The sequence below is a fragment of the Cygnus atratus genome, chromosome 8 (assembly GCF_013377495.2).
Source record: "Cygnus atratus isolate AKBS03 ecotype Queensland, Australia chromosome 8, CAtr_DNAZoo_HiC_assembly, whole genome shotgun sequence".
Classification (NCBI taxonomy): domain Eukaryota; kingdom Metazoa; phylum Chordata; class Aves; order Anseriformes; family Anatidae; genus Cygnus; species Cygnus atratus.
The window spans coordinates 30454143-30468083 of NC_066369.1; the positions used below are offsets into that span (position 1 = coordinate 30454143).

Here is a 13941-nt window from a genome sequence, read left to right on the forward strand (position 1 = left end):
CTACTGGAAAAAAAGATCTTTTTCTTTCATACCAACTCTGTCTAAGCACTGTAGTTTTTCCCCGTTCCAGTGGTAATGATTGGAAATTACTTAAATTTGTATACAAGACTAGCAATCAGGATTAAATAAAGACTAATGATAGAATTTATTGTCTCACCATAAAGTATTTAGGGGATTGTGGAGGAAAATAGAAGGTTAAGTCCCTGTGCACTCTGAGAAGCAGAAGGCTTCTGCCTGCGTAAGGTCACGGCATATTCTGTCCTTGTCCCAACTTGTTAAGCAGGGGTGATTTGGAATCCCACTTCGGCATTTTTCTCATTGTTCTTGCCTCCTGCTGCCCACCGGGCAGTGGGAGATCATCACAGTTTGTGTTTAATACATATATATGCAGGGCATGGTCACAAATCAGTGTTAACAGTAGCCACTTCTTTCTAGTTCCATGCTTTTTGCTCAGCTGTTTCCTGTGCTAGCCACCAGGTCAACCAAAGAGTGAAGCTGGGGAGTTCTGTTACTCAGTGCCCATGACTTGCATTATATCTGATGTATTCAGCATTTAAAAACCAGGTGTCTGGTGGATAGACATAGACTCAGAGCAGCGTGGGTTACAGGTGGGTGATGTGGTCTGAGCCCCCGTTGAAGGCTTTGAAGTCAGGTCCTGCTTTGGCGTTGGGTTGGGTTGCTCGTCAGGTGAATGGTTTATGCCGTGTGGGACCTAAGGGGTTGATATTAATTTGCTAAGCAATAGTACTTGAGGTTAATAATATCTCTTGAACACTTAAGACTTTGAAACAAGCCCTCTGGATGTGGCCTGTGTTTCTGTGTAAGCCGGTATTGTCACTAATAGGCTTTCAATAACACAGCATTTTCTCCTAACAATGGACTGGAGGGAAAGAAGGCTTCTTCTCGGTGACTGAATGACACTTATTTGAGTGCTCTGTGTTCGGCCATTCTCCAGCTGCCGACAAAAGGTGCTTTCTCTGCATGTGGAGCAGCAGGCCATCTCCTCTGTGCTAGAAAATACTGTAAACTCCAGATGCCTTGCAACTGAGCTTGGTGGAAAAGTCACATTCGGGGGGGGGAAAAACACACCACTCTTCTAATGAAAAGCCAAGTTTTGTAGGAAATGATACATTTCAGAGTCTTGTTTACCATTTTTCCTTAGAAGTACGTTGCTTTGATTTTAAATTCAAGTGAAAGACTGAAAACTCTTCTGGGAAGATTTCCACCGCTCAGGTTTTAACATGGGAGAAAACCATTTCCGAGCAGCCGTGCCTTTCACACCCACTCCCCCCCTTCCCAGCGTTTCTCAGTAGTGCTCGTTCCCTGAGAATATTCGCAGAGAGCCGAGAGTTTTAATTAGGCCTTTGCAAGCACACGTACGCTTGCATCAGCAAGTGCATTTTATCCGCTCCATATGGGTGCCTTTGAACAGGGATTTCTGCGGGTATATTTATTTAGCACGCGTTTGAGAACCCCCCCGTTAGCGGAGCTGCCTCGTGAGCGCTGGCGCCACGGTTTCCTAAGGGAGATGTGCCGCGGCGCTCGCTCCGATCTGATCGCCAGGACAGCGATTGCGGTTAGCGATAATGGGAGGATCTTTAATTAAAAGGCTTGCTGGAGAGCAAAGGGCGCTCTGCCAGCTACCAGAAGCGGTGCTGCTGCGAGACTTGCGCTGCACGCTTTGGCACCAGCGGCATGTGCCCGCCCACCCCCGGGCTTTCAGGTATGGTTTTTTTTTTATCTCGTCATGACTTAGTTGTTTGTTCACAAAGGATGCGGCCGTTTTTTTTTTTTCTTCCTTCTTTAACCGTCATGTGGATTTCATTCGGCTGTTCCCGTTGTGTCTTGGGGTGCTCAGCCCTTTGCAGCAGGCAGGGAGAAGTGTTGCCTTCATTTATCCTGCTCTGCCAGGTTTGTGAGCATAAATAACCCACGGTGCAGCAGGGACCGCACAGCGTTTCCCCAGGAGCTGCCTTTTCGCCGGGCACCCACCCGCTGCATGGCTTCAGGCATTCGAGCTATCCCCATTTTCAGGCTCTTTTGCAAACGGACAATTTTTAAAATGTCTTGTTATTGTTATTTAGGCTGATTCAATACTTAGATTTCTGCCTTTGTGCTTTAAAGGGACTGCAAATTAAAACCAGTTCAAGTCAGGAATGCGTATTCACTGCAGCTTTGGGAACACGTATGGAATCTGAAGTTTATGGCTTTGAAAGCACTTGCCCTCTTTCAAATGTTTCTAATAAGATAGAGCGTGGTGATTTACACCTCTGGAGGTATTGAACCGGTGTTCAAGAATGTTGTTTGGCTCTTAAAGAAAGCAAGCACTGGTGGGCCTGATTTTGGAGAAAAAACCGCCGGTGTGATTTCATTGAGACAAGCACTCTGCGTGTAAAAGGATCCATTATTTACCACTTTCCCTGCACACCGCGGGTGCGTTTGGGATCCATCAGCTGTTAACTTCTTGGGAGAGCGGAGAGGCGAGGGGAGCCGCTGCCTGAGCTGCTTTTCCTCCTGCTCCGTAAGGTGATGCTGAGCCAGGAGCACCAAATGGGACTCTGTTTGCCCCCAAGCTCCCAAAATTGGACTCGTCGTCTCCCCATGCCAAGGTCCTACAGCCGCTGGCACCCGTGGCAGTTCAAGGTGCTGAACCCCAAATGTTGAGGCCAGCCTGAGGTGACGCCGCTGTGCTGGCGGCAGCCCTCCGTGCTTTTACACCTCGGAGAGAAGGCGTTTGGAAAGTGAGCTGGCGTTTCTTTTTTATTATGTGTCTATTCTAATATAAAGCAGGGCGTGTTGCTCTGAAGTGCTCAGGGGTGTGTTTCAGCCTGGATGCAAAACGTGAAGCAGGGGAGGGGAGAGAGGGAGCGGGGCGAAACCCCACACCAGCGCCCAGCGGGAGGGAACGGGCGCGTGGGAAGAGCTTCGAGGAATCAGAAGCGGTGTCTTAACTCGGGAGCCTGAGGTGCATTGCTCAGGGTGATTTCTTAAAAATATTTCCATGTTTTTTTTTTTTTTTTTTCTTTAGATGAAATAGAGAATAGGAAATTTGAACTGTTTTGGTTGGGACTTTTATAGGTTCCTTGCACTCACCCCATCCCCATGGACCGGCGCTGCTTCCACTTGTGCTCTCCCTGCCCTGTATTAGAGGCTGTCAAGTCCCGTTTGGGACCCCTGAGATGAGTTACCAATTATGTTTGCCCATTTGTTTGGCCAAAAGAGCTGTGGAGGCAGGCACAGGGAGTTAGGGAGGGGATTTGGGTCCATCCTGGCAAGCATGATCCGTGTTTTCACCAGCGTGGTATTTCCTCCTCCTGCAGGCCAGGAACACCTGCGTTTAAGTATTGCAAGGGACCCATCTCGTTTTGAAGGGAAATGTCTCGGAGCCCATCTGCATCCATCAGCTTCCAGGGGTGTGTGCGGTGCTCTGGCTAACAACTGAAAAATCTAGGGAGGGTGAGATCTGTTGCTGGAGCTCCTGGGACTGCACTAAACCTCCTGAACAAAGCATCCAGCCCAGAGAGGAGACCTCGAGGTCTATAAAAATGGCCAGGGAGGCTTTGTGTGATGACGTTTTAAAGCACTTCTCAACCTTCAGGGCTAGTTCCTGGTTCTGAGCTTATGTTTTACTCCAAAGGACAAACATTCCTAGTTCCGTTGTTTTGTACGAATCCGGTTTAGAAATCTGCTCATTCATCAGTTTAGAAATTATGTTCACTGTTTTCTGTCCCGGACTTTTTCCACACTGACCATGTCACTCCGGGGCCAGCAGCACGGTGTTACCCGAACATCTTCAGCACCTTTGTTGGCGTGTGTAGGGCTTGGCAGGTGAGCGCAGGAGCAGCGCAGCAGGTAGTGGCTCAATCACGTTTCGGAGGCAGCTCTGTGAAAGCTACAGGGCCACAGACGCTAGCGGAGAAACCCTCTGTAACCTACAAAACTGGGAAGGGTTTGTTCCCATTTCCCTCTGTTAACCTGTTTGTGTTTTTAAAGGATTAAAGTTGGAGGTGTGTGGGGAAAGATGATTACCACTTGCGGAGGACTGGAGTGCTGGAAGGCTGCGGGTTTGTTCAGGGCTGTGCTGGAAACCAGACCTGTGAAATCCTCGCTCTGGGCGCGCTGCCTGGGGTGCGTGGAGCTGCCGACCCGCGAGCCGGGGCTCGGTATGAGACCCAGTCCTGGGAGCGATGTTTGCAAGCTCTGGGCTGCCCTTTAATCTGCCAGGTGGGCTGAAGGCAAGCCAGGAAACTGGAAGTCTTGGGAGCCATGGCTCCAACGTGTCTGGCTCAGCTACGGTTGCCGGCTCTGGCTCGGTGTCAGCTGCTGATGGGGAGCCAGAGCTTCCCAGCAGACCCGGGGCGAGCTGCGCTGGGGGGGCTGGCCGGCAGCTCGCCAAAGGGCGGAGAGCTGGGAGGGCAAAACCCCTCCTTGGTGGTGGGCCGGGGTCGGCAGCGAGGGTCCCATCAGAGCCCTGGCGGGGCTCTGCGGCAAATGCTTCAGAATTGAACCATCTCCAGGTAATGTTTTGATTGTGCAGATTTGGCATTCCCCAGTGGAAACTCGCTCTCTTAAAGAATTTCTGACCAGCTTTGTTAAAATCCAAGGACTTTCTCCTTTTCAAACAGCAATGAACTTGGTTGCTTCAAGTCTTGCTTTTATAGCAATCAGATCACCTGTTTTTTTTTCCTTTTGTGCCTTTGTTGTTGTTTGTAGTTCAGGATTTCTGTTCAGCCTCTTGTATCAAATGCCCAAGTGGCTGATCAATCCGTCCTCCATATGGCAGAGTGTAAATTCAGGCAAGTACAACATGGGGAAGATCTGCGTCCCACAGAAGTCCGTACAAATTTGAGACCAATGAACTTTACTGCCATGTATCGGGACTGGAAATTGAGGCCCTGGCCGTGTCCTCAGGTTGACATGTGGCATTGTCATTGACATAAAACTTGTTGATTGGACCTCAGAGAATAGTTGGAAGGTGTATTGCAAGCACTGGTGGTTGTTCTGCTAAGAAATTGTGTATTGCACCTGAAGTGGGGAGAGGGAAAAAAAAAAGGCAAACAAAAACTCAACCCCCAAACCAAAAAGCCAAACCCCAAGGATCCCGGGAAAACCACCGGCTTTACAAACCGCTATGAACTCGTAGTCGAAGACCTCCATACATTATTTGCAGTTATTGCATAAACACGTTGCACAAGAGCTATGCTGTTTGCAAAACACAAACACATGCTTACAAAGTTTGTCAGCGCTGCTCACGCCGCGGGGCTGCTGATGCTCTCCTCGACTTCGCTGGCTCTTCCAGCAGCCCCTTCCCAGCTCTGCAGGGCAGAGGAACATGAGGAGCTAGGGCACCCCTGGTGAGCTTGCACTTTGAGCGCCTGTGCCACGATTTCTTGGACAGGCAGTCTTCCCTGGGCTGCAAATTTCCTTTCCCAGTATCAAAATGATGACTTTTTTTTTTTTTTTTTTTTTGTCTGCTGCCGTTGTGCCCCGGCCCGGCCATCTCACACGTTCTCCTTCAGCAACACTCTTCCTCTTCTCCATTCGTGCTGTTCTTTCTAGTACCTGTCCTGAATTTCTTTGTCTTATAACCAGATTTATAACCCGAATGACACATGTGCCACCACATAAGTTGGTGCTTCTTGTCTGAAATTCTTGGTCCAGCCCAAGTTCTGTCCCTTTAGAAAATTTTATATCTCATGGTTGGGGTTCCTGAGAAGCCTCTTCCTCTGTCTTGTTTGCTGACCAAGGTAAATAGGAGTTGTGTGTGTAAGATTCTGCCCTCCATGTTTTTCTATTTTGGAATGTGTGGAAAACATGGAAAAATAAAGCAGAAGAGAGACTGGAGTGTACCAACCAACCCAATATGGATGGTGAACCATCAGTGTGGGGAGGCAGATGGAAAGGCCTAGGTGTATCAGGTAAGTGGTATTAACAGTAGCACTAGGGAGGCTTCAGCGTAGATGTAAAAGGTCCTGGAAAGACCTCGTTAGGAATTCTCTGTGCTGTTTTGGTTTCTGCCTACAAAGACCATCACTGAAATGGGTGGGCTCCTTGGTGAGACTCAGATAGGGTTGTTCAGTCAAACCAAGCGCTTGCCACAGCATCATGCGGTGTTCTGTATGAATAAAGCGTTTATCCCCATAGATGCCAGGAAGGGAGGCAGAGATCAATGCTGATGCAAAATTAAATTTGCCTAAACTGGCCGTCAGTAAATTTAAGTTAATGTTTTCAAAGTGGAAAAGCTGTAAGGCACTGGAAGAGCTTCCCAGCAGGAGCAGTTGGGGCAAGAAACTTAATTAGCTGGAGGATGGCACTCGTTCAGTTCAAGAGAAGTGCTGCGTGCCTGCCACAAAAGGGGACTGCACCAGCTCACCGCCGTGGTGCTGTGCTCCTGTCGGCGGCTCCTGGCGTGCTCTGGATGCTGTGCCCCCATCTGGCACCCCGGTGTTCCCGGCAGCCGTTGCCTCCTGCCCACCACCGGCTGCCAAGGGCCCACCCGGTGCCGACGCTGCGCAATGAAAGGGCATTTTGTGGAGCTGATTCACTGCTGTGTCTTTACTCTTTGCTCCTTTGTATAATCCGTGCTCTTTCAAGCTAGAAGCTTCCCGTCAGATGGCTTGCCAATAGCAATTGTGATCTTAATATTTCATGCCAGGTTCATCTCGCTGTCCTTGCAGGATAAATGAGGTTTGTGAATACTCCAGAGAGCGCCTCTTCCCTTTTGTACGGCCACAGTTAATTGCAATTAAACAGTCAGCCTTTGTAAAATTAATATGATTATTGCTGTGCTATGGATGTGCTATAACTTTTGGAATGGCTGACAAATGTAAAGCAAGTACAACTGTAGCCCTTTGCTTGCTGGCTTTATTAATATATTTTAATCACCAGTTTGTCTTGGCACAAGCGTGTATTTCAGATATTGAAATCAGTGGGAAAACAAACTGGTAACTTTGCTTTAAGTATAATCTGACATCTGGTCCTTTCTTCTTTTCTGTTCAGCTTCCTTCATTATGCGTTTTCACAGGTCTCTTTGTTCTCGGCTATGTTAATTCCATGGCTTGTTTATACCACACACCTAAACTGGGGATTCCAAAGAGTTCTTGAACATTTAAAGTTGTTCTTATTATCCCCAAACCCACTTCTACCATCACTCGGACATGTATAAACTAAGCTGTGGGATTAACCCACACAGGGGCCTTACCAACCCTGAGCATTTCCAGACTGGTGGAAGTTTGTGGCGTGCATTTGGTGCCTTTCCTTGAGAACATGAAACTCTCTGCTGATGTCCCCAAGCTGCGCTAGGCTTCAGCTTCCCCTTCACATACTTCTTCCTTTTCTCAACTTCTGTCATTGCTGCTGTGTGGGGCTGTGGTCCGACTGCAGTAAGGATCTTGCATTTATGGGGTCATCTCCTCATATTGGGGTTAACATCCTGCAGTCATTCTCTGCAGCACACACGCAAGTCACCCGTAGGAGGTAGATCTCTGTAGATTACCCTGAGGATTACTTGATCTGTTCTCTTGCACATGGCACAAATGATGAGAGAATATGGAGTTCCCTACAACGTACTGATGCTGTGTAATCTTCCCTAATGAACCGTGAGTGCAACTGGACTGAAATATCTGCTTGGAAGGGAAGGAAGCACTTTTAACTGTTACCACGTTAATTGGGGTGGCAGCCTCTTGCTGTTAAGCAGGACTCCCAAGGAACTTAGTTTGTGCGTAACTCAGCACCTTATGAGAGACAAATTGGGTCTTTTGATCCCAAATGGGCCACTGGATCTCCTCAGTGCTGCTGTACCGAGTAGTGCCTCAGGTAGCTCCCCAGATGTGTGCCCTGCCTCGGCAGGGCCGTGCAGCAGTGGCCTGGTGGCTGCAGGCCGCAGCCCCGTGGCTGCAGGAGCAGGGCTCTCCGCCGAGGCCGGAGATAGAAAGGATTCCAGTTCTTCTCCTGACTGGTTCCTAACGTTTCACAAGTATGCGTTTTTTTTTTTTTTCTTTCAAAATTTAAGAGAAGAAAAACTGTATTTTGACTAAGGAATGTAATTCCCTCTCCCCCAAAAGAGATATTTATTCAAAAGCTGGAGCGGGTCCAGTTCAAATGTTGAGCACTGAGGCAGTACAGAGACATACAGCACATGTTCATCACCGTGCAGGTGCGAGGGGAAAGGGAGTTTAGGCTGGAGCCGTTTTGAAATATTACTTTTACCTACATGTTTGACATTTTCTAGCCCTTTTATAAGGAGTGATGGAAATCTACGTTTTTCCTTCTTTAATAAAATGAACTTCTTGCTCGTTAAAGGCGCTAGATTGACAGCCGCGGAGACTGAAGTCTTCTGTTTACCAGAGAATAAGCGCGGCATGGGAAAGCTGCAGCACAGGCTTCCTTCAGGTGCTGCCTAAGCCAATGGGCCTCAGCCTTGACCTGGTGAGAAATTCACCCGGTACTGTCCCCTGCAGCCTTTGTGATCAGACCCACTGCGAGGGAGGAGTGAGCTCGGGGTAGCTCCAACGACGCCGTTACTCCTGTGAGAAATTTGTTGGACCTGAGCAGACCACCCCGCGAGCCACCTCCGCAGCGTGTGCAGTTAGCAGAATAACCTCATCATCTTCGTGTTCGCTTCGTACACACAAAACTGAGCGTGGCTTTGATGAACCCCAGGTGAAAACTCAGAACTTGCCATGAAAAATAAGTAGCAGGAAAAGATGACTAACTGAAAACATACATTAAGTAAACCTCAAACGACTCCTCATTTTCTTCCCGTAGACTTAATCACTAGTGCATTTGTCCTTCGCAATTAGGGAATGCCTGGGTATGTTTCAGGGCAATAATAAATAGTGGCTCTGCATTAAGAGAAGTCTGGTCTGTGTATCCCAGGAAAAGTGAAGGAGAGGAACTGAGGGTTAAGTACAAAAAATCTTTGCACTTCTCTTATGACTAGCGAAATTCAGACAATTTAGCTTTGGAAAAATATATGACCTATAACCCAATAGGTCGTCTTCAAAACCAGTTTCTAGTGATTGACTAGCTTCAAGTGGAGAAGTACACAAACAGTCCAGTTCAACAAATCACGTAAAAGTATAGATTTATGTGTAATGGAAGTACTACTGACTTCAAAAATTTAGCTTGCCAGTTAATGTTGATGTAGACAGCATTTTCATTACGGTCTTGCCCTATAACCCATTTTTCTTTTTTCCAGTTTTCCAATATTATTCATTCTGTGGAGAACTAAACTTTGGTAAAGTCACCTGCGATGAAACTGGTAACAGGGAGATTTTAGGATGTTAAATAGCAGATTCTTCAAAGACAGGTTTAAAGTCAATCTAACAGAATGCGAAAAATGAGGAGTTTACAGGATTTGCAATAAATAGTGGTGCTTAACTAAGTGGTGCTTGATAGCCATGCCTAACTTAGAAAACGTGAATTCAGCTCAACTTGGGCTGGGAGCGATGGAGCACTTGCATATTGTGCTGTTGGGGCAGTAATTCCCAGATAAGGTTTCCAGACATGATTTCTGTGTCAGGCTTTGCCAGTACTAACATTAGACAAGCTTATGTATACATCTATTTTTTCCATCATCTAGGTACGTGGTGTTCCTAACTTAAGTTTTAATTTACGTGTCGGGGTAGATAAAACCCATTTGGATTAGCACCGCGGTGAAACTGCTGAGGGGGTGAATTTCGGGTGGGGAACTGTGTCACGCCGAGGGAAGGAAAGAGCGATGTAAGAGGCTTCAGCCTTGTTACGGATCCCATATGGCGAGAAATCACTTTTCTGGCAATTTAAAAAAGATAGCGCTGTGATTTCATCCCTTCATGTCTGTCACCACATCATCTAGTGTGGGGAGCAGCCAAGAGGAATGTGGGAAGGCTGAGCTTAGCGCTGCTGAGTGTGGTGCGCTGGTGCAAAGTGTCCAAACGCTATGCTCTGAAACCTGGCTTTTACCGAAATGGCATTTCGAGTTCGGTTCGGTTTGAAAGCACACATTGCACACTTATTTATTTACACACCATTATTTACTACATACGAAGTTTATGTTATTTGGATGGCTGCATAAGGCAGGATCCCCGCTTAAGTCCCAAATAGTCACATTTGTGAGCGGGGAGGAAGAGGTGTCCTCCTGGGTCCCAGTGAACCAGTAGCTATTTGTGTGTACATGGAACCGAAACGGCACTGATGGTGGTTGTGGGTACGTGCTGGGTTGCTGGTGATGTGGCAATCCGGTGACTTTTGCATCATGCTTCGTTTGATAGCGTTGCCAACAAACTCCTATTTAATCTCAGCGGTAAAGCTGTTCTGTCTTGCTTCCCTTACTACCCACGTTGTTTTACCATGCAGTAAAATTTAGCACTTGTAATTGGCGTGGTATTAAAGGTAGTCCAAAAAGGCAAGAATATGGATTAAGCATTATACAAATATGATTGCCCTTTTCTTACTTTCTACAAAAACAGAACTTCTGTTATTTCTTACTCACGTGTACGTCATTTTATATTACCTAAGGAGCAAACTCCTACAGCGTTGTATTGGCCTTACCCTTCGCAAGTCCCATTTTGAGTCATCAGAGGTAAGCATCTGAAACTCTACACTCTGCTGTGAAATTCATTACAAAAAAGAAGTCTTTTAGGTAGTGTTTTCCGCAGTGAGGTCCTAGTGGCTTGTTATGTGTTTGAGAAGTTGTAGTTCAGAGTCAGACATTAACCTTAGCTAACTGGAGATGTTTCCCTAAATTCTCTGTATGACGCATGGATAATTTATGCTTTCGCACCTGAGATGCTGTCTACAAAGCTAGCTATTAATGAAAGTACTTATTATCAGTTAGAATTACTATTGCTAGTGTGTTACAGATTTTGTTAACTTTAACCTTTCAGCTCTGTTATCAGTTTGGCATTTTAAATTTACCTTTTTTCTTCTACAAAGATGTTTAGTACATATTACCTCCTCTAACTATTTCTCTCTTGAAATCCTACTTTTGCCTTATAAACAAATGCTTTTACGTGTAGTGGTAACTGCAGATGTGAAGCCCCAGCCAGGCTTATGTTTGCAAAATGTTTAATGTGGCCACAGTATTGCCAGGGAACGTTTTCCTGGGACTGGATAGCAACTTGACCCTTAATTTTAACTGTAAATCTAAGCCATGGATCCTTTAAGCATCACAGGAGGTGGATGAACACAAGACCACCGCCTGGCTCAGCAGCTCGCGGTCTGTACCCAGTTGTGAGTGTCGTGGAAAAGTTCCCCGCGCTGGCACCGACTTACACGGCAGAGCAGAAGGTCTGCTTTCTGAATTGTCCAAGCAGACAAGTGTTTGCTCAGCGGGCAAGTGAGTGTTGAGCAAAGCAGCTGGGCTGCTCCGAGTGCAGGTCTGCAGGCTTGCAAGGTGTCCTCTGGGCCAGCAGGCTGGTTTCTTGAGTTTGTACAAAAATGTGCTGGAGGGAATTGACAGTGCTGTTTGTGAAACACTCTGCAACTTCTACAAGTTAAGGGACATTTGAAAATGTTCTCATACTTGTCTAGTACCTTTATTCAGGCTTTCTCCCTAAAGGTTTCTAACTTTTTATGACCAGCTTCTATGAGCAGATTGTGATGTTCCTGTTCCTTCCTGCTCTTCCTTACCCGTTTTTAAGAGATTTAATCAGAATGCTGCTGACAGAATGAACTCGCTTGGGTTTTTCTTGGGAGGAAATGTGTACTGTAGAATATTGAACAGTCCGACTCTGCTTCTCATATTGACTTATTGCCACTGCGATAAGGTTGTGTGCTTTTTGGATATCGCCCCTTGCTCCAGTATAGCAAAGAATTTAAGCATCTGCTCAAGTGCTGGCCGTATTGAATCCACAAGCTGCTGGTTGTTAAACTTGCAGAGGTCCCAATGCAGATTTTACAGACCATGTGAAATACACGCAAAGGTGAAAAACTCAAAATCAGGAATCTCGATATGTATGGCACCAGAGTGGCTACTTTTAGGACACCAAAACCCCCAAATCTTCTCCGTTACAATTTTGCTTAAGGAAACGCACCGAGTAAACAAGAGCCGTTAGAAGGACGTACCATAGTGCATAGCGTGTGGTGTTTTGATGTCTGTAAATGGTGCAAAGGCCAGGAATGGTGAGAATAGGGCAGGAGGTGGCCGAAGGCAAGGACTTGAGCCTGGCGTCACCCCTGCCTCCTGCAGCACGTGTCCCCCGGGGTTGCTCCTGCAGAGCGCGCCGTGCTGCTGGAGCCGGGTCCTGCTTTGCTCGCTTGAGATGATGAAGGAGTTTCTCAGTGCTTTTTGGTCAGCCCCTTTGGGTTTTCCTCGAGCGAGAGTGATCAGAAGTTTTCAGTTTGCAGCTCGTTAGTGTTTAATGAAAAGATGGCAGGATGCTGGAGGTCGCAAGTGTCCATCCCGTATTGGGCAACGCAAGGAACAGTAAAACAGGCTATTTGGCTAGTTCGTGTGCTTGTAAACTGGTTACTGTTCCTTTGCTCATGGATGAATCACTTGCTTAATTAATTAAACAGGCTTTGTTACTTATTTTCGTAGGGGTGTAGGACACTCAGTGGTCTTTGCAGGCTGGGAGCAGTGAGGTCTCCCGAAACAAATGTGTGCAAGCGAAGTGTTTAGATACGTTTTGCCTCAGAGTGACCTTTCAAAGAATTTCACACACACTCTGGGCACTCGGTTTCTTTCCACGGGTTTACCCTTAAGTGCAAAGCCATATGTTTTAGGTAAGGTTAAGCAATCAGCAGGCTGCACACTTAACCCTTAAGTACCATATCGGGGGCCAGACGTTTTTATTACATTGCTTCAGTGTCTGTATTACTCTGCTACCAAGCGAGAATTTAAGGTTGATACAAGCACCTCTTGAATAGCATGCATTTTTTTTAACTCGCTGATTGATATTTATTCCAGATGTAGGTCGTGGTTATTTATTTATTTGGTATATCTCAGGGCTGCGAAGCAGCGGTCCTCCCGTGGGGCTGGATGCTTTCGGGCTGTTGAAGTGAACTCGAGTGAAAGTGCCTGGGGTCTGCGATCAGGGCCTCGCCTCATCGGTCAGATGCTGCCCAGCCTTTATTCACAGAGACCCCTGAGCAGTTACTCTCCGTTCTGCCAGCTGCTAGCATTTAAGGAGCTGTGCGGTGTCCTTAGGAAAATACGTCAATATTCCCTGTTGCACCCTAGATAAGGAAGTGCCGGGGTTTAGCAAACCAGTTGTAATGTTACTGAGAGCTTCCCAAAAGCTCCTGACTCCTCGGATGGATGGATCTGACAGTTTTTTTGCAGGGGTATCTCATGGACCTCAGAAAATGCCAAATTTCTCCCTGCCTGGTGGTTGGCCTGACCGTTGAACTTGAGGTAACCGTACTCTGTTCTTGAGCAGTGCTCAGATGGAGAATATTCTCTGTTTGTCACAAAATGCAAAACCCTAGATACAACTTTTGGTTGGGAATGTGAAACTCATCCCCATCCCCTACCTCTGGAGGAGAGGTGCCCGCCCTGCACCTCCCAGCACTGTCCTGGTGGTGCAGATGCAGAAGAGAGGTGGCGCGAGCTGATGGATGGCAGGCCTTAGAGCCGACACTGGGGGCTACATTTTTGAAAGACATTTCTTAAATTGAGCCACTAATGTTATTTTACAGCCTTTTATATGCTCTGAAATTCCTCTAGCAATACAGAATGTTATTTTTCCTTTTTATCAAAGTCTGGGGCTATTTCAGCAGTTAAACTTGGCGTACTTCAGCCAAAAAACATAGTACAAATAGCTCCTTTGACCTGATAAATAACAATTCTTCCTGTATTAGCAACAGAGTAAATATTGCTGTGTTTGGCGTGAAAAGAAAACTTCAAAAGAAGATGGGAAAAATATGTAAGATTGCTTGGAACAAATTTTAACGTGTGAGTGAATGATGAATGCAGTTTTTTATAGCCCAGTTAGATGTAATGGAGCTATCCCAGCA

General features: G+C 46.6%; 1 protein-coding gene across 3 annotated transcripts in view; it reads left to right on the forward strand.

The window, feature by feature from the left end:
- Window positions 1–13941, forward strand: part of ROR1 (receptor tyrosine kinase like orphan receptor 1) — a 156192-nt gene that overhangs the window by 46341 nt on the left and 95910 nt on the right. The window lies entirely within an intron of this gene.